The following is a 19,495-nucleotide window of genomic DNA, read 5'->3' on the forward strand; positions in this document are numbered from 1 at the left end:
CCAATATTATCTGTGCAAGATGCAAAAATAGTTTTTAAGGAAACAATTTCAACATTTTCAGTTTCTAGAAGTTGGTGTAGTCAGTTATGCTGCAACATGTGCTGATCCAAGAGACATTGCTTCAGCACGGTGTTATTTTTCATTTTGGCCAACATTAACCTTCTAGGGTGTGCGTGTGTGCGTGTATGCATATGTGCGTGCGTGTACATATGCATGCATATGTGTGTGCACATATGTTTGTGTTTTCTGTGTGCACATATGTATGTGTGTCCTATGTGCACATATGTGTGCATGTGTGTGTGTGGGTATATGTGTGATTGTACGTATGTGCTTGTGCTGTGTGTGTGTGCAACTGTGTCTGTGTGTCTGTGTCCATGTGTCCACGCACATCTGTGTCCATGTGTCTGTGTGTGCACACATGTATGCCTATGTGAGTGCACATATATGTGTGTGCGCCTGTGTGTGCATATGTGTCTGTGTGTGCATAAGCGTGTGTGCATGTTTGTGAGTGTATGTGTGTGTTCCATGTGTGTGTCTATGTGGTTGTGTACATATGTATGTGTATGCGCATGTATGTGTTGTGCGTGTGCCTGTGTGAACATGTGTGTGTGCACGTGTGTTCCTGCATATGTATGTGAACGTATGTTTGTGCATGTGCACATGTGGATGTGTGTGTTTGTGTGTGTGCGTGCATTGTTGCATTGGGAATGATGGGGTGTTCGGCAGTGACCACACCACCACTCGCAGCAGGGTGAACCTACCTGCTATGTTGTATTTACAGAGCCAAGTGAGTCCAGGACTGCATGGGGGATGCTGTACCTCTCCGTCAGGGCGCATGTGAGGTGCGTGGATGACCTCAGGCTTGTCCCAAAAGCTCAGTCCTGGTCTCGAAGGAGGAGAAGAGGCCACCTCAGGCTTCTCCCTGCAGTTCACCCTTGCCTCAAGAGGAGGCGCTGGCAGTCTTAGGCTTGGCCTGGCAGCTTAGCTTTGGGAGTAAGGAGGAGGTGCTGGTGGTCTCAGGCTGACCCAGTCTTGGCCTCGATATGTGGGTGTAACCCATCGTTGTCCATGGGCTGGTCAGAGTTTAGTCTATTGTCACGTGCACCAAGGTGTGGTGACAAGGTTTTGTTGCGTGCTATCCAGTCATTGGAAAGACAATACATGATTACAATTGAGCCATCCACAGAGTAAAGACACACGATGAAGGGAATAACGTGAATAACTTTTAGTGCAAGATAAAGTCCAAACAAAAATAGTCCGAGGGTCTCCAACGAGGTAGACAGTAGCTCAGGATTGCTCTCTTGTTGTTGGTAGGATGGTTCTGTTGTCTGATAACAGCTGGGAAGAAATTGTTCCTGAATCTGGAGGTTTTCATTTTTACACTTTGATACCTGGATGGGTGACATTTTGGGTCGGGGCCCTTCTTCAGACTTTCCCAACCTGAAATGTCACCTATCCATGCTCTCCTGATTTACTGCCTAAGCTGCTGAGTTAATCTAGTACTATGTGCCAACGAGTCATAGAGTCATAGTGCATGGGAACAGGTCCTTCAGCCCAATTTTTCCCTGCCAACCAAGATGCTCCATCTGCACTAGTTCCATTCCACCTCCTTATGTTTGACCCATATTCCTCTAAACCTTTACTATCCGTGTGCCTGAAGAAGTGTCTTGACCTGAAACATTCCTGTCCAAGAACCTTTTTGGTGTAGATGGACAGGGTAGACAGTCAGAACCTTTTTGGTGCAGTTAGATAGGGTAGCCAATCAGAACTTTTTTCCCAGGGTGGAAAAGTCCCGTATGAGAGGGCATTAGCTAAAAGGTGAGAGGGGGGAAGCTGAGTGGAGACGAGCAGGGCAGGTTTTTTACACAGAGAGCTGTGAGTGCCTGGAATGCATTGCCAGAGGTGGTGGTGGAGGCATATTCGTTGGTGGCATTTAAGAGGCTTTTAGATATGGAAGTGCAAGGAATAGTGGAATATGGATCACAGGCAGATGAGATTAGGTAAACTTGCCATTGTGTTTGGCACAAATACTGTGGGCCGAAGGGCCAACTCCTGTGCTTCTATGTTCTATGTTCTATGTGTGTTCTCTTCTGGGACAATAATTAGTCTTACCGCGTGTGTATAAAACTTACACTTTTATTGTAACGGAACAATACTATTAATCCTGGAGGAATATTTTTCATGACTATCAAACAAAGTGTGTGAGTGTAGGGCTCAGTGGCTGCCTTTAGTTGCTGTAGGCCATGAGGCTGTGTGTCCCAGCTCCACTCTAGAGTACACACAAGATGGCGGTGGTGGAAGGTGAAGTGGACAGTCGGTAGCTGTGAACGGTCCGTGAATTCACCTCCCGCGCCCTCAGTAAGCACCCTGGAGTTCCGTGAGGCATGACAACTTTGGTGTACGGAAGTGGAGGGGCGATGGCTGGAGGTGACGGACGGTGGGCGTACGGTGGTTAGAAAACATAGACATAGAAAATAGGTGCAGGATGAGTCCATTTGGCCCTACGAGCCAGCACCACCATTCATTGTGATCATGGCTGATCATCCACAATCAGTAACCCGTGCCTGCCTTCTCCCCATATCCCTTGATTCCGTTAGTCCCTAGAGCTCTATCATGGTGGCATGGTGTTGGCGGAGGTGGCCGCGGGAGGCCCTACAGTGGCCGGGTGACCTCGCCTGAACGTAGCGACTCTCTGCATGCTGTTCCAGAGGAGGGTCCATATGTTCTCCTGCACCTATTTTCTATGTTTCTACGTGGTGAATCTGTGGAATTCATTGCTACAGACGGCTGTAGAGGCCATGGATGTTTTTAAGGCAGAGATAGATAGATTCTTGATTAGTACGGGTGTCAGGGGTTATGGGGAGGAGGCGGGAGAATGGGGTTGAGCGGGAGAGATAGATCAGCCATGATTGAATGGCGGAGTAGACCTGATGGGCCGAATGGCCCAATTCTGCTGCTATCACTTATGACCTTATGACATAATGCTCATCATGTATCATATCCCTTGACTGGATAACATGCAGAACAGGCTCTTCACTGAAGAAAGACACAAGGTGCTGGAGTAACTCAGTGAGTCAGGCAGCTTCTCTGGAGAACATGGATAGGTGATGTTTTGGGTTGGGACCTTTCCTCAGGCTGATTGCTGGGGGGATGGGAAAGGAAGCTGGAAAAGAGGAGGGGAAGGACAGAGCATGGACAGTATTAGATGAACATAAGCAAGGGGGTTATTTGATAGGCAGATTGTTGGACAATCTGGACAAAATGGATAAAGGGTTGTGACTTGTGAAACCCGAGGGTAAAGAAGTTGTGAATTGTGTTGCCGGTGGAAGGGATGTGGGTGGAGGGGGAGGGGAAGGGGAGGGGAGAAACCGGTCAGCCTAGCTTCAGGGGAGGGGAGTGGAAGGGACAAGAAGGGGGAGAAAGGAGAGGTGGAAGTGGGTTGTTTGTGGGTTAGTTACCTAAAATTGGAAAATAACTAAATTAAAGTAAAATCTAGGCAATCACTTTTCTCACCAAATGATTACTACACAGCCCCTAGACCTGTTGCTCTTTGGAGAAATGACGTTAAGGTGGAAACTATGAAATAAGTAACAAAATCAGCATTATACAATTCCAGATCTGGAATTGCTCGTCAATGGCGTCTGCGTTCTACATGATGATCGTTTTATGGAAAATGATGGAAACTACATAAAACAGAACATTTTAATCTTTCCAAGACAATCTCTTGTGACTAACACATACGTGTGTTGGCATGTAGTGTGATCAACAGGAAATTCAACAGGTAGCAAGTTCACTATGAGTGCATCAGCGCCTTCCCTTACGCAAATGTTGATTCATATTTCCCTGAAATCTGATGGAGGGTAGAGGAAGTTTAGTTTACAAATACAGCATGGAAACAGGCCCTTCGGCCCAATGAATCCATGCCAACCATTAGGACTGATGAATCTGTTCACATTATCCCACTTTCGCATCCACTCCCTCAAATGTTGAAGTTTCGCATTTGATCAATACCTCGGGTTTCATTTAGTTTAGAAATAAGAGTAGTTTAGGTTCCATGCCGACCAACCTGTTCACACAACTTCTATGTGTAGGAAGGCCCCAGCCTCGAGGTGTTGAGTGCCGGCCAAGTGGAAACAGAGCCCGGCTGACAGAGATGGCGAGCGGGGAGAAGGGCTGGAGGGCCAGCAGGAGCGGCGAGGGGCCGAAGAGCCACAGGAAGCGAGGCGCGGAGCAGGGGCGCCGAGCCTGGTGGAGTGAGGAGCGCAGGAACGGGGAGAGGTGTTGGGACGCTCGGAGCGCCGGGAGGGAGACGGAGACGCGCTGATGGGAGAAGACGGGGGAAGTCGAGCTGCAGCAAATTGCGGCCGCAACATTCAACTGCAACACCCCCTCAAATTAGGACTGATGAATTGTTCCACAACAGAAGTCGTTCCAAACATAAAATAGAAGAAAAAGACTATGCAAATATCCTAACTCTTCAATGGCAGCCATGATAAGTGCTTACCTGAAATTCACCGCTTGTACTCCAGAAGGCCTTGCGTGACAACATTATGGGTCAGGGGCCTCACCTGCTGTGCAATCCTCCTATAGCCCGCCGCATGGAGCGTGTTAAGAGCTTGCTGCGGGCCGGATAAAACCTCATGGCGGGCCGGATGTGGCCCGCGGGCCATAGTTTGAAGACCCCTTGTTTAGAGATGCAGCATTGAAACAACCACTTCGTCCCACCAATTCCAGGCCGACCAGTGATCCCCAAGCACTAGCTATCCTACACACGAGGGACAATTTACAATTTTTACCAAAGCACATTAACTTGCAATCCTTTATGTCTTTGGAGTGTGGGAGGAAACCAGAGCACCTGAAGGAAATCCACGCGGTCACGGGGAGAACTTATAACACCATGCAGACAGCCCCCGTAGTCAGGGTCGAACCTGGGTCTCTGTCATTGTGAGGCAGCAACTCTACCACTGCGCCACTGTGTCACACCATGGAAGAATCACATGACAGGATATAACTTATTGGTTCGACCAAATTCAGTTAATACACAATACAACTTGAACATCTGCCAGAAATATTGCAAGACTCTACAGAGGATGTCACGAACATGAACGGTGCTGAATAAACACACTAGATATCACGGGGAACTCCAGACTTGGTCTGCACATTATAGCATTTCCAGGTCAAAGTGTGTTCACCCACTTTACTGAGATACAGGGAAACTTCAAAATATTTTCAATCAGTGCCCCAATAATAGTGCGCTAGTGTGCTAAAGAAATTAAGTTTTATATTTTTACTAGACCAAGTGGACCCGTTCAGCCCAAACCTCTCCTGCATTGGTGCAGCACCCTCTCCTCCCCCACTCCCCTCCTTCCCCACTCCCCTCCCTCCCTCCCTCCTCCCTCCCTCCCCCCTCCCTCCCTCCCTCCCTCCCTCCCTCCCTCCCTCCCTCCCTCCCTCCCTCCCTCCCTCCCTCCCTCCCTCCCTCCCTCCCTCCCTCCCTCCCTCCCTCCCTCCCTCCCTCCCTCCCTCCCTCCCCTCCCCCTCCTCCCCTCCCCCTTGTCAACCTTTACAAAGCAAATTCGCAGAGGAAACATTAACCGGTTTTCTGAGTACCATCTGCTTTCTGCTTTAAGGCACTTGGGGGCAAGCCATCAGATTGTTGCAAGAACCACATAAAGAAACAGGAAAATAGGTGTAGGTGTGTAAAGGCAGTGGTGTGAGAATTGGAGGAGGTTTGAGGTTGACTGCAAACCTTCTCTTTCTGTAACAGTAGGAGGAAGAGTGTGGGCATTGAGGAGAAGAGTCAGGACGTCATGATGTAGCTAGACGGGACTTTGTGGAGGCTGCATATTGGAGTATTGTGTGCAGTTTTGGTCGCCCTATTACAGTAAAGACGTGGTGGCTTTGGAGTGGATTGAGAGAAGGTTTACCAGAATGCTCCCTGCGTTAGAGAGTACGATGTGTACGGAGCGGTTGGACAAACTTAGATTGTTGGCTCTGGAGCATCAGAGATTGAACCTGCCAGAAGCATATAACATTGTAAGAAGTATTGGGGATAGGGTTTATGGGAACCATTCAAAAACTTTTTCCCAGGGTGAAAATGTCAATCTCTAGATGGCATTCCTTCTAGGTGAGAGAGGGTAGCTTTAAAGGAAATGTGGGAGCAAGTTTTATTTTTACACAGAGTGTGGAGGGTGCCTAGAACGAGCTGCCGAGCGAGGATGGTGTTGGAGGCAGATACAACAATGGTGTTTGAGAGGCTTTTAAACAGGCTCAAGGATGGAGGGACAGGGATCAGAGGATAGACACGAAATGCTGGAGTAATTCAGCGGGACGGGCTGCATCTCTGGAGAGAAGGAATGGGTGACGTATCAGGTCGAGATCCTTCTTCAGATGAAGAAGGGTCTCGACCCGAAACATCAATCATTCCTTCTCTCCAGAGATGCTACCTGGCCCGCTGAGTTACTCCAGCATTTTGTGTCTATCTTCGGTTTAAACCAGCATCTGCAGTTCCTTTCTACACATAGGGATCAGAGGAGATTTGTTGAATGTGGCATTATGTTCGGCACAGACATTGTGGGCTGAAGGGCCTGTTCCTGTGCTGTACTGTTCTATGTTCCATGTTCGGTGGGATCATTTATCGCTCTGTTGCTCAGGGGTTGGCCAAACAGATTTCTTCAGTCAATACTAAGTTTAAGTTCCCTTAATCTGCATTCTTATAGCTCCCTCTGTTGGAATAAACTTTAATTGATCCCAAATCGCTTCCATCTATCTATATACTAAAACTCTCGTTTGTTTGTTTGTTTGTTTGTTTGTTCCTGAACTACAGCCAAAACGGTACACGATAGCACAACAATTTTAGGCCCACCTTACTCACTGTCAACCCTTTGGTGCTAATGGAAGAGCTTTCATTGAAATCGGTTATATTTTTTAAATTATTCACATTTTAAAGTTTAAATCTTTCTCCTAGGGAGGGAGGGGGGAGAGAGGGAGGGAGGGAGGAGGGTGGAGGCAGGGGGGGAGGAGAGAGGATAAGGGGTGTTGAGGGGGATGGAGTGGGGGGGGAAGGGGAGAGGGAGGAGAGGGAGCTGGGGGGAGGGGGGAGAGGGAGGAGAGGGAGCTGGGGGGAGGGGGGGAGGGAGCTGGGGGAAGGGCGAGAGCTGGGGAGGGAGGGGGGAAGGGAGGAGGGGGGGAACGGGGGGCTTGGGGAGAGGGAGAGGGAGGGGGAGGGGAGGAGAGGGTGCTGCACCAATGCAGGAGAGGTTTGGGCCCAACGGGTCCACTTGGTCTAGTCAATACTATTATTGTTTCTTTCTTTGAAAAGTGCAAATAAAATGAGTTTGAGATGGGAAGTATGATCAAAATGGAAAAATACAAGATGAATCCTTCTTTTAGTCCTGAATTATTATATTCTTGTACTGTAAGAAATGTTGCACTCATCCTACTGAGCTCACAGTTATGTTCTATAAAAGCCTACTTATCGGTTTCTACAGGTCCACCACTGATTTTCTGGCAACTGGTGGTCCGAGACCTCCTTTAATCCGGACAAAACTACAAGTGCATTGCGTGTGGTGCATGGTCTTTTGGGATTTTTGCCTTTGTGCTGAAATAATTAATTGTTTACTTCTTTGTTAATTGCTAAATCTTTATTTAAGTTTCCAGCAGTTCATGGTGCTCTAGAGACACAGGAAGGATATAATTAGTGGGTCAGAGGTGTAGTGTTGAATTATTTTTACATGACCTCTGTTGGTCTGGCAAAATGGATAATTCGACATGGCTCTGGAACAAAGGGTGCCGGAAAATCGTTGGTCTGCCTGTATTGTGATTCTAATTTAAAACCCCCTATCGGTACACAGCTACCAGCCTTGGAGGGCATCTACAACACACGATGCCTCAGAAAAGCCACCAGCATCCACAAAGACTCTTCACACCCCTGCAACAGTCTGTTCAAACTTCTACCATCGGGCAGACGATACAAGGCCTTCTACGCCCGCACCTCCAGACTCAGGAACAGTTTCATCCCCAGGGCCATAGCTGCTATGAACCGGTCCTGCTGAGCCGGATGGTCACATCGCGAAGTGAACCGGCACAGATCTACTTACGCTTTATTCTGTTTTAAAACTGTTCTAATTTGTTTCATTGGGTTGTTTAAATTAATACTGACTAGCTAATTAATTTATTACATCGTATGGGAGGCGCATTCCCAATCTCGTTGTACCCCTGTACAATGACAATAAAGATATATTGTATTGTATTGTATTGTATGTTGCATTTACCCGCATTTAACCAACGCACATTTTCTCATTATTTAACTTGGATTTTTCACAATTAAAATGAACAACAAAATTATATAGTTATATTTAAAATCAATACTTTACATAAATCAAAGCTATTCTTTTCAAACTTTCCTTCTCCCCCCCCCCCCCTGTTTATTAATAGATAACAAATGAACGGCTACTCATACTTGTTCATTTTGCAATGGCATGGACCTTCTTGAATGTCAGAATTGCAGAGATCAGGGTAAAAGGAATGTCTTCTTTTATGCTTCTAACGTACCTTGTAGATGGTGGAAAGAGGACACAGATTACAGATGCTGGAATCTTCTGGAGCAAAACACAAAATGCTGGAGGAATCTAGCGGGTCAGGCAGCATCTGTGGAGGGAATGAATGGATAGATGGCGTTTTGAGTTGGGGCATCTCTTCAGACTTCAGACTGAAGAAGGGCCCTGACCTGAACTGAAGATAGACACAAAATGCTGAAGTAAATCAGCGGGACAGGCAGCATCTGTGGAGAGAAGGAATGGGTGACGTTTCGGGTTGAGACCCTTCTTAATGCTCGAAACATCATCCATTCCTTCTCTCCAGAGATGCTGCCTGTCCCGCTGAGTTACTCCAGCTTTTTGTGTCTATCTTCGGTTTAAACCAGCATCTGCAGTTCCTTCCTGCACATTTCGCCCTGACCTGAACCGTCGCCTGTCCATTTCCTCCACAGATGCTGTCTGACAAAATGGTGGAAAGGGTTTGTGTTGCCAGAAGATGAGACAATCTCTGAAACACTATGGTCAATACTCACTGGAAGGAACTTCTAAGACCTCCTCAACAGCAAATCTGTCCTTAATGTGAGCACCTTAGACTTCATCTCACAATAACCTGTTCTCACAGTTCATGGCCCACAAGAAATCATTAAGGCCCGATCCCAACTAATGAATAACAAGGAGATAGAAGGAACTGCAGATGTTGGAGTTGGCTGCGCCTAACGGCTGCGGCTCTCTGGCAGTCTGTTTGTCTTTTTTTCTTTTTTTTGTTTGTGTCGGTGTTGGGATGGTTTTTGTTTCTGTTTTTGGCTGTGTATGTGTGGTGGGGGGGTGGGGTGTGGGTGTGGGGTGTGGGGGTGGGGTGGGGCGGGGGAAATCTTTCTTTTATTAGGTCTCTTCCCCGGGGCGCAGCTCGCCAGCGGGGCCTTCCATCGCCGGCGCGGCTCGGCTGCGGGACTTAACATCGCCAGCGCGGCTCGGCCGCGGGACGTTTCAGTGCCCGGTGCGGCTCGGCCGCTGGACTTAACAACGCCAGCGCGGCTCGGCCGCGGGACGTTTCGGTGCCCGACGCGGCTTGGCCGCTGGACTTAACATCGCCCGGTGCGGCTCGGCCATGGGACGTTTCAGTGCCCGGCGCGGCTGGGCCGCGGGACGTTTCGGTGCCCGGTGCGGCTCGGCCGCTGGACTTAACATCGCCCGGTGCGGCCGCGGGACGTTTCGGTGCCCGGCGCGGCTTGGCCGCTGGACTTAACATCGCCAGCGCGGCTCGGCCGCGGGACGTTTCAGTGCCCGGTGCGGCTCGGCCGCGGGATGTTTCGGTGCCCGGTGCGGCTCGGCCGCGGGACGTTTCAGTGCCCGGTGCGGCTCGGCCGCTGGACTTAACATCGCCCGGTGCGGCTCGGTCGCGGGACGTTTCAGTGCCCGGTGCGGCTCGGCCGCGGGATGTTTCAGTGCCCAGTGCGGCTCGGCCGCGGGACGTTTCGGTGCCCGGTGCGGCTCGGCCGCTGGACTTAACATCGCCCGGTGCGGCCGCCGGACGTTTTGGTGCCCAAGGGGCTGTGCGTGTCGTTTGCCTCGGTAGGGGTCGAGCTGCCTGTCCGTGGGTGCGGGAGGAAGAGAGGGGAAGTTTTGTTGCCTCCATCACAGTGAGGGGGTGTTTGGAGTCACTGTGATGGATGTTTGTGTTGGGGTCGGGTGTCCTGTGTTCTTTTCTTTTTTGCTGTGTTTTGTGCGACTGCTGAAATTTCGTTCGGTGTAAAAAGCCGAGTGACAATAAAGTGTTGTTATGTTATGTATGTGAGCAAAACACAAAGTGCTGGAGGAATTCAGGAGGTCAGGCAGCACTTGGGGAGGGAATGGAGAGACAATGTTTTGGATCAGGACCCTTCTTCAGACTGACAGGCGAAGTTTCAGGTCGGGACCTTTCTTCAGATAAGGGCGTAGGAGGCACACAATCCCACCATTAACTCCATCCACACATCATGCTGCTTTGAAAAAAACAGCCAAGGTGATCAGTCGTCCCACCCCGGCCATTCCTCTTTCTCCTGCTCCCATCCGGTAGAAGGTACAGAAGCTTAAAAGCCTGCACCACCCAACTCAGGAACAGCTTCTTCCCCTCTGTTATCAGGCTTCTGAATGGTCCTTCCAGACGCTAGGCGGCAGCCCAATTCACCTCTAGCTCACCACAGACATACCTTCTCCCATCTCTCATCAGGCAAGAGGTACAGAAATGTGAAACCGCACACCTCCAGGGACAGTCTCTTCACAGCTGTTATCAGGCAAATGAACCATCCAATCGCCAACTAGAGAGCTGTCCTGACCTATCATTTACCTCATTGGAGACCCTCGGACTATATTTAATTGGACTTTACTTGTCTTTATCTTGCATTAAACGTTACTCCATTTATCTTGAATCTGTACACTGTGGAGGGCTTGATTGTACTCATGTATAATCTTTCGACTGCCTAGATAGCATGCAGCAAAAATGTTTTTCACTGTACCTCGGTACACGTGACAATAAACTAAACTGAACTAAACTAAACTAAGCTGAACCAAACTACTCATTAGAATTGTATGTGAAATATTCAGCTAGAAGGACGGAAACTTATCGGAAGTGTGTGCTGGGTAGGTTGGAAAGGTGTATTGGTCAGTAATTTATGATTTCTGCATCTGCTCTGCAAGCTGAATGCATCCACCACATGCAAGGTATGTCAGAAAATTTCCATTGCGTAATCTTGTAAATTTGATTGCAGATTTTTTCTTCTTCTTCTTAACCAGCTTGAACTGCAAAGAACAAGTGCAATCAAGTAATGGGATGTGTGGTGTTGGCTGGAGTCCAACGGCAGTATCCGGCCTGACTAATTCCCAGGACTTACACTGGGAATTAAGCCCCACATCATTCATCAAGTCAAAACTGGCACAGCATCCGTGGTGGGCTTTGTGCAGGAAAGATTTATGAGCAGCAAGGACATCATTAATAAAGTATAATAAATAATAAAGTATTATCGTATCGTATCGTATATCGTATCGTTTTTTTTTCTTCATAATTTTGGTTTGCATTCAATGTTTTTAATTATTTCTGAAATCTGTGTGCGCTTTCTTACGCATTTATGTTGTAAATTATAATTATAAAGAATAATTCACCTGCTTTAAGATTTTTTCCAGATGTTTTTGAATCATCAGTCTCTAACTAAAGAGTAGTTTGTAAATAATGTGCTGTAAACTGACTTTGCTGATGTATTTCGTGAAGCTGAATTAATTGGAGTCTTTTATTTCGGAGTCACGTGAGTGACTACGTGAAGACCCCGTCCAGCACGCATGCGCGACATTAGCGTTCAAGCAGCTACAGCGCGACGAACGGGAGTTCAAGGTGCTCCCGCTACAATTTGAAAAGTCGGGCCGACAGGTAAGTTTACCGTGGCCGTGAGTATTTCCTCTGTTGTCTGTTTTATGTTCCAGACCAGAGGGAAGAAACTCGCAACTCGCCCCCGTTCGTTTTCCGTTGAGGAACGTTCTTTGGAGGGGGGGCAAGAGGCGGCAAACTACCGAGCCGAGCCCAGCACCGCTAGTGCAGCCTGAGCAGCGAGCTGGAGGTACCTGCAGCCAGAACCGGGCGGTAGTGTCCGACGATTCGGATGAAGATGCTACCCCGCTATACAGCGGCACTGGCAGCCGCCTAAGCCGAATGGAACGGCTTATGGAGCAAATGCTCCAGCGAGATCTGCTGAGAGAGCAGCAGCAGACTCGCCAAGGGAGGGCCCAGATCGCCCAGGCACTCCCGCAGTGCCCTTTAGGGGCACTGGCCATTGCCTCACCTTCTTTTGAAGGCAGCATTGGCGACCAGGTCTGGGCTGGTCAAGAAGAGGGGTTGTTGGCTGAAGATGTCCGGAGTACGCAGAGTGTACAGGATCAGGAAGAGCTGCTGGGTGTGGTCAACCGCTACGTGGACATTCCACGAGGGGGTCGGCCTTTAGAGCCGAAACTTGCAGCCAGCATTGACCACCTGTCCTCAAAACCCCTACAAGAACGGGTGGTCAATGAGGCTCTTGAACTATACACAGCCCCAAAAAATTGTACATCATTAAATGTACCAGCTGAAAACAGCCAAATTTGGGGACATTTGGGGCAGAACATCAGGAACCTGGAGTTGAAGCTCCAGAAAATCCTTAAAGCTCGGTCCATTGATGGTGTGGACATTTCCACAAATCAGCAAGATACACTAGCTCTGCTGTGCACCACTCAATACCAAATAAATGGTTTACGGAAATTATCAAGCCTGCCCTCAACCCTAAGTTTGCGGGACTCTGCAAAACACCGGGTTCAGAACCTCCAATTCTGCTTTTTGGAAAGGATCTCCCAAAAAAGGTGAAAGACCTAGAGGAAGAATCCAAGACCTTTGGTCTCGTGAGGGCAGGTTTGGGACCAAGCAGACCTAACAAACCCAGGCGGCAGTACCTCACGGCGTCCACCAGTCATAGACCACCATATGGGACTGGTGAAAGCTCGGGGTCCGCAACCATTCCCCGTAAGCCTTTTTTAGGCCAGGGCCCAGAGCGGACCCCATGGAAAATGCGCCACCCCCCAACAACAACATCAACGTCAACAGCAGCCCTCTACAGCCCAGCAGACACCTCATCGTCCAGCGAAGAGGCAGAAGAAGAATTAACACCAATCACCATGGAGGTAGGTGGGTCTGGTACCTTTCGGCATATGAGCAGTAGGGACTCTATACTATCAGGGGGGAGATTGCACTTGTTTTTGCATGCATGGGAAACCATCACTAATGACAAATACATACTAACCTGCATTCATGGCTACAAAATTGACTTTGTTCATGAAAACATTCCGCCAGTTCAGCACATACCCCAAAGGGTATTCACCCTCTCAGTCAAAGACAAACAAGAGGGTCAAGCTGAACTTGTGAGGCTACTAGCAAAAGGTGTCATTGAAAGAACAAAAAATGAACCTTTGGAATTTGTGTCTACAGGGTACTTTCTAGCAGGCATTGATTTAAAAGATGCCTTCTACTCAGTACCCATACACAAGGAACACCGTAAATAATTAAAATTTATCTGGATGAAACAGCTATGGCAATTTAAAGCCTTACCAAATGGACTAACCTCCGCTCCAAGGTTGTTCACTAAAATCTTAAAACCCGCCTTGGCATTATTGAGAAAACAAAAGCATATAGTCATGGCGTACTTAGACGACATTTCAATAGTAGGGAAAACCTTGGAGACAGCTCTTTTGGCAGTAGCAGCCACCAAACGTTTGTTTGAAACTTTGGGGTTTGTCATACATCCAGATAAATCCAATTTTACACCGTCCACTACCATGGACTATCTTGGATTTACGATTGATACTGTTCGCATGGTTGTAACTCTGCCAAAGTGGAAAGCATCACAATTGGCACTATCATGCCACAAACTAATGCATAAACGTCAGCCAACCATACGGCAGGTAGCTAGAGTTATTGGTAAAATGGTAGCAGCTTTTCCAGCTGTACAATTTGGGCCTTTGCACTACCAAAATTTACAAAGAACAAAAGTGCACGCACTAAAGCAAAACTCAGGTCACTTTGACCGAGCCATGTATTTAACTGCTGAATCCATTACAGAGTTACAATGGTGGACAAGGAACATTAGCCTCAGTTCCAGTCCCATAATTATCACCAACCCAGTATTAACCATTCAAACGGATGCCAGTGCTTTGGGCTGGGGAGCAACTAACATGCTATCCAGCACAGGGGGCAGATGGACTAATTCTGAATCATCTTGCCTACAGACACGGGGTATCAACTATTCAGAAATGTTGGGTGCGTTTTATGGTTTAAAAGCATATGCATCTAATACGCATCATGCACATGTCCGGTTGCAATTAGATAATACCACGGTGGTGGCTTATATCAACCACATGTGTGGTATAAAGTCAATATCGTGTGATAAATTGGTCAACATAATCTGGCAATGGTGTGTCGAAAGACATACTTGGTTATCAGCAGCTTACCTACCAGGTAGCAAAATACAGTGGCAGACACCAGGTCACGCAAATTTAACGATAACATCAAATGGATGTTAAATCCCAAAATATTTGCCGAAATTACAAAGCAATATGGCACACCAGATATCGATCTATTTGCATCCAGGCTGAATCACCAGGTACCAACGTATGTCGCTTGGGAACCAGACCCTGAGGCAGCAGCAGTTGATGCATTCACGCTGTATTGGGGGAAAATGTTCTTTTATGCTTTTCCTCCCTTCTGCCTCATCAGTCGGGTATTACGGAAGATTCAATTGGATTCCGTCCCCAGCAGTCCGGAATTATTAATCCACCCAGTGTCAGGCATCAGTCACCCGTGCCATGACAGAGTCAATCTCCTGGCTTGCAGATTCTAAAAAGACCTCTACTGGGCCTGGGACTGTCTGAGGACGCCATCAACATGATGACCGCATCCCACCGGGAGTCCACCAGGAGACAATACCTGACCAATATAAGGAATACTTACCTGGCAGGGGAGATACCTTGATCACTCAGGAGGTTTTCCCAGGACGAGGCTATCCCATTGCACTTCGGGTGTGCTGACGCCTGCGATGTCCCCAAATGCGGGATACTCGACTGCAAAATTTGTGATAGTGGGGGACTGCGTTCGCGCTCTCCCCTGTTAAAATGGGAACGGTATTGCTCCAAAACAGGAACTACCTACACTACAGCGACACCCACCAGTGTCGTGCAATTCCTGGTTGGATTACATCAGGAAGGACTCAGCTACAGCGCCATAAATACAGCCAGGAGTGCGTTGTCAGCTTATTTGGTTCCAGCAGCAGGACAACTGGCTTTGGGGTCCCATCCACTAGTAATCAAAATCATGAGGGGCATTTTTAATACTAACTCCCCCAGACCAAGGTACACTCAGATCTGGGATGTCAGCATTGTGCTGACGTACCTTAGGGGATGGCCACCGCCCAGGGCACTCACGCTGGAACAACTTACACTGAAATCAGTCATGCTCATGGCACTAGTGTTAGCTTAAAGGGTACAATCCCTCCACCTTCTGAGGCTGGACAGCATGACAGAGTCATTGGACTGTTTCACATTCCATATTCAGGGACTGGTCAAACAAACTAGACCAGGTACCACGCCTCCAGTCATGGAGTTCTGGGCATATTCATCTGAACCACGGCTGTGTGCCAAGACCACCTCGCCAATTACATAGACACAACATACAACTTAAGAGGGAGAGAAAAAGCCTTATGGATAAGCCACAAGAAGCCTCATGGTCAGGTGACGAGCCAAACCATTTCAAGGTGGCTCAAGCAGGTGCTTAAGTCCGCGGGAGTCAATACGAATGTTTACAAATCTCACTCCACCAGGGCTGCATCTACGTCGGCGGCTAGTCAAATGGACGTGCCTATTGACCATACTCTGGCCAGAGCAGGATGGTCCTCGGAAAGAACTTTCCAAAGGTTTTATAATAAACCGCTGGCGCAACCTGCTACATTTGCAGACAGAATTTTAGAGTCTGCAGATAATATTTAATTTGAGCCCTGGGGAGCTCTCTGTTTTTTGTTGTCATTAATAAACCTTTTTTGTTCACAAACAGGTTTCTTGATCGCGATAACATACTTCCTCCCTCTAAGGTCTTCAGACAGTGAGTGAAGCATGAGCTGGTACACGGTTCGGAATCACAGAGCTTTGAAGTCTTCACGTAGTCACTCACGTGACTCCGAAATAAAATAGTAAGATTAAATGAGAACTTACCAGTTCGAAGTTTGATCTGTATTTTATGAGGAGTTACGATGAGGGACTACGTGCCCTCCGCTCCCACCCTTTTTTATACAGATCAACTGGTAATCAAGTTCTTATTTTTTCTTTACTATATTTATTTCAATCGTTGTGTTTTTTCTGTGAATCCACACCGCTGCTTTGAAGAATGTCGCGCATGCGTGCTGGACGGGGTCTTCACGTAGTCCCTCATCGTAACTCCTCATAAAATACAGATCAAACTTCGAACTGGTAAGTTCTCATTTAATCTTACTAATTTATTTGACTGACAATTTCTATGAATTCCAAAGATGGTAAAAAAAACTGCTGAAATCGATGATGTGTTATTTGCAGAAGGCAAATAACCCAGCAATATTAACGATGATTTCTCTAATTTCAAGGACTCTTGCATTCCCTCTCCGCCCCTCTCTTCCTTCCCCCCCCCCCACGCTAGTCCTACCAGTTCCACTGTTCTCATCCTTGCATCCCTATTGTTGTCACACCTTCCCCAGTCAAAAATGGGCCATTTTGGGCTCCACCCTTCCTCAGGTCATCTGTTACTGGCCTTGATTTGTTCTGGGGTTTCTCACCTCCAGTATATTCTCCCACCCCCCGACTCTACTTCCAGTCTGATGAAGGGTTCCGACCTGAAACATCGCCTATTCTTTTTTTTCCGGAGCTGCTGCCTGACCAGCTGAGTTACTCCAGCATTTTGTGTCTATCTTTAATTTTGCCTGTAACTGGGACTATCAGTGTGTTTACTGGACTGGTCATTCATTGTGTGCCGTAGTATTTAAAATATACAGTTTATGGCAAGATCCTTAACACCATTGATGCACTGTAGGATCTTGGCACCAACTCTATTATTCCCTGCAATTGGCAGTCCAAGTAGATAGAGTGGGAAAGAGGTTGTACGCTTGCCTTCACTGGTCAGGGCATTGAGTATAAGAAACGAGAAGAGTTAGGAAGTCTTGACAGGGCTTTGGTTAGGCCACATTTGGACTATTAGACAATAGACAATAGACAATAGGTGCAGGAGGAGGCCATTCAGCCCTTCGAGCCAGCACCGCCATTCAATGCGATCATGGCTGATCACTCTCAATCAGTACCCCATTCCTGCCTTCTCCCCATACCCCCTCACTCCGCTATCCTTAAGAGCTCTATCCAGCTCTCTCTTGAAAGCATCCAACGAACTGGTCTTCACTGCCTTCTGAGGCAGAGAATTCCACACCTTCACCACTCTCTGACTGAAAAAAATCTTCCTCATCTCCGTTCTAAATGGCCTACCCCTTATTCTTAAACTGTGGCCCCTTGTTCTGGACTCCCCCAACATTGGGAACATGTTTCCTGCCTCTAATGTGTCCAATCCCCTAATTATCTTACATGTTTCAATAAGATCCCCCCTCATCCTTCTAAATTCCAGTGTACACAAGCCCAATCGCTCCAGCCTTTCAACATACGACAGTCCCGCCATTCCAGGAATTAACCTAGTGAACCTACGCTGCACGCCCTCCATAGCAAGAATATCCTTCCTCAAATTTGGAGACCAAAACTGCACACAGTACTCCAGGTGCGGTCTCACCAGGGCCCGGTACAACTGTAGAAGGACCTCTTTGCTCCTATACTCAACTCCTCTTGTTATGAAGGCCAACATTCCATTGGCTTTCTTCACTGCCTGCTGTACCTGCATGCTTCCTTTCATTGACTGATGCACTAGGACACCCAGATCTCGTTGAACTCCCCCTCCTCCTAACTTGACACCATTCAGATAATAATCTGCCTTTCTATTCTTACTTCCAAAGTGAATAACCTCACACTTATCAACATTAAACTTCATCTGCCATGTATCCGCCCACTCACACAACCTGTCCAAGTCATCCTGCAGCCTTATTGCATCTTCCTCACAATTCACACTACCCCCCAGCTTAGTATTGTGGGTACTTCTGGTTGCCCACCTTACAGGAAGGATGGGTGGATGTTTTGTAGAGGGTGCTGAAGAGGCTCAACAGAAACCTGCTTGGATTAGAAGATATTTCCAATAAGAAGAGGTTGGACAAACTTGGATTGTTTTTTTTTCTGGAATGTTAGAATTAGACAAGAGACCTGAGGGAAGTATATAAAATAATGAGAGGTGTAGGCAGGGTTTGTCAGAACCATTTTTCCAGAGTAAAGACTAGAGGGCAGAGCATTAAGGTGGGAAGGGAAAATTTAAGGGAGATGTTTGCTTACATAGAGTGATGTGTGTCTGGAACGTGCTGCCAGGGGTGGTGGTGGAAGCAGACACATGATAGTGGCATTTAAGAGACTTTTAGATAGGTACATGGATATGCAGGGAATGGAGTCCCAATCCTCTGGCTTCCCACTCTACTTTGCTATGTTATACTCTTCTCTTTTATTTTTATGCTATCCTTGACTTCCTTTGTCAGCCACGGGTGCCTCTTACTCCCCTTAGAATCTTTCCTCCTCTTTGGGATAAATTGATCCTGCAACTTCTGCTTTATTCCCAGGAATACCTGCCATTGCTGTTCCACCATCTTCCCTGCTAGGGCCTCCTTCCAGTCAAATCTGGCCAGCTCCTGCCTCAGGCCTCTCTAATCCCCTTTGCTATACTGTAATACTGACACTTCCGATTTTCCCTTCTCCCCCTCAATTTGTAGAGTAAAACTTATCATATTATGATCACTGCATCCTAATGGCTCTTTTACCTTGCGACCCCTTATCAGATCAGGTTAATTACACAACACTAAATCCAGAATTGCCTTCTCCCTAGTAGGCTCCAGTACAAGCCATTCTAAGAATCCATCTCGGAGGCACTCCACAAACTCTCTTTCCTGGGGTCCATTATTAACCTGATTTTCCCAGAGACTCCAGGATGGTGAGCTGCCTCCCTGGTGCCAGGGTCCAGGACATCTCCGACCGACTTCAGAACATCCTCGAGAGGGAAGGTGAACAGCCGGAGGTAGCTGTGCACGTAGGCACAAATGACGTGGGGAAGAAGAGGAAGCAGGTTGTGCAACGTGAGTATGGAGAACGAGAGAGGAGGCTGAAAAGCAGGATTTCTAGGGTGGTTATCTCTGGGTTGCTTGCAGTACCTTGTGCTAGTAAGGGTAGGAACAGGGAGATAGGGGATCTGAATGGTTCAGGGGGCAGGGATTTCGATTTCTAGATCACTGGGATCTCTTCTGGAGCAGGAGTGACCTGTA

At 47.7% G+C, this 19,495-nt stretch overlaps 1 non-coding gene across 1 annotated transcript; it reads left to right on the plus strand.

Moving 5' to 3' along the window:
- Positions 1-15,028: 15,028 nt before the first annotated feature.
- LOC144594987 (U1 spliceosomal RNA) lies at positions 15,029-15,192 on the plus strand. Its single transcript, XR_013547442.1, has one exon. It is a non-coding gene; the product is annotated as a U1 spliceosomal RNA (small nuclear RNA).
- Positions 15,193-19,495: the final 4,303 nt, after the last annotated feature.

This window comes from Rhinoraja longicauda, chromosome 6 (assembly GCF_053455715.1).
Source record: "Rhinoraja longicauda isolate Sanriku21f chromosome 6, sRhiLon1.1, whole genome shotgun sequence".
NCBI lineage: Eukaryota > Metazoa > Chordata > Chondrichthyes > Rajiformes > Arhynchobatidae > Rhinoraja > Rhinoraja longicauda.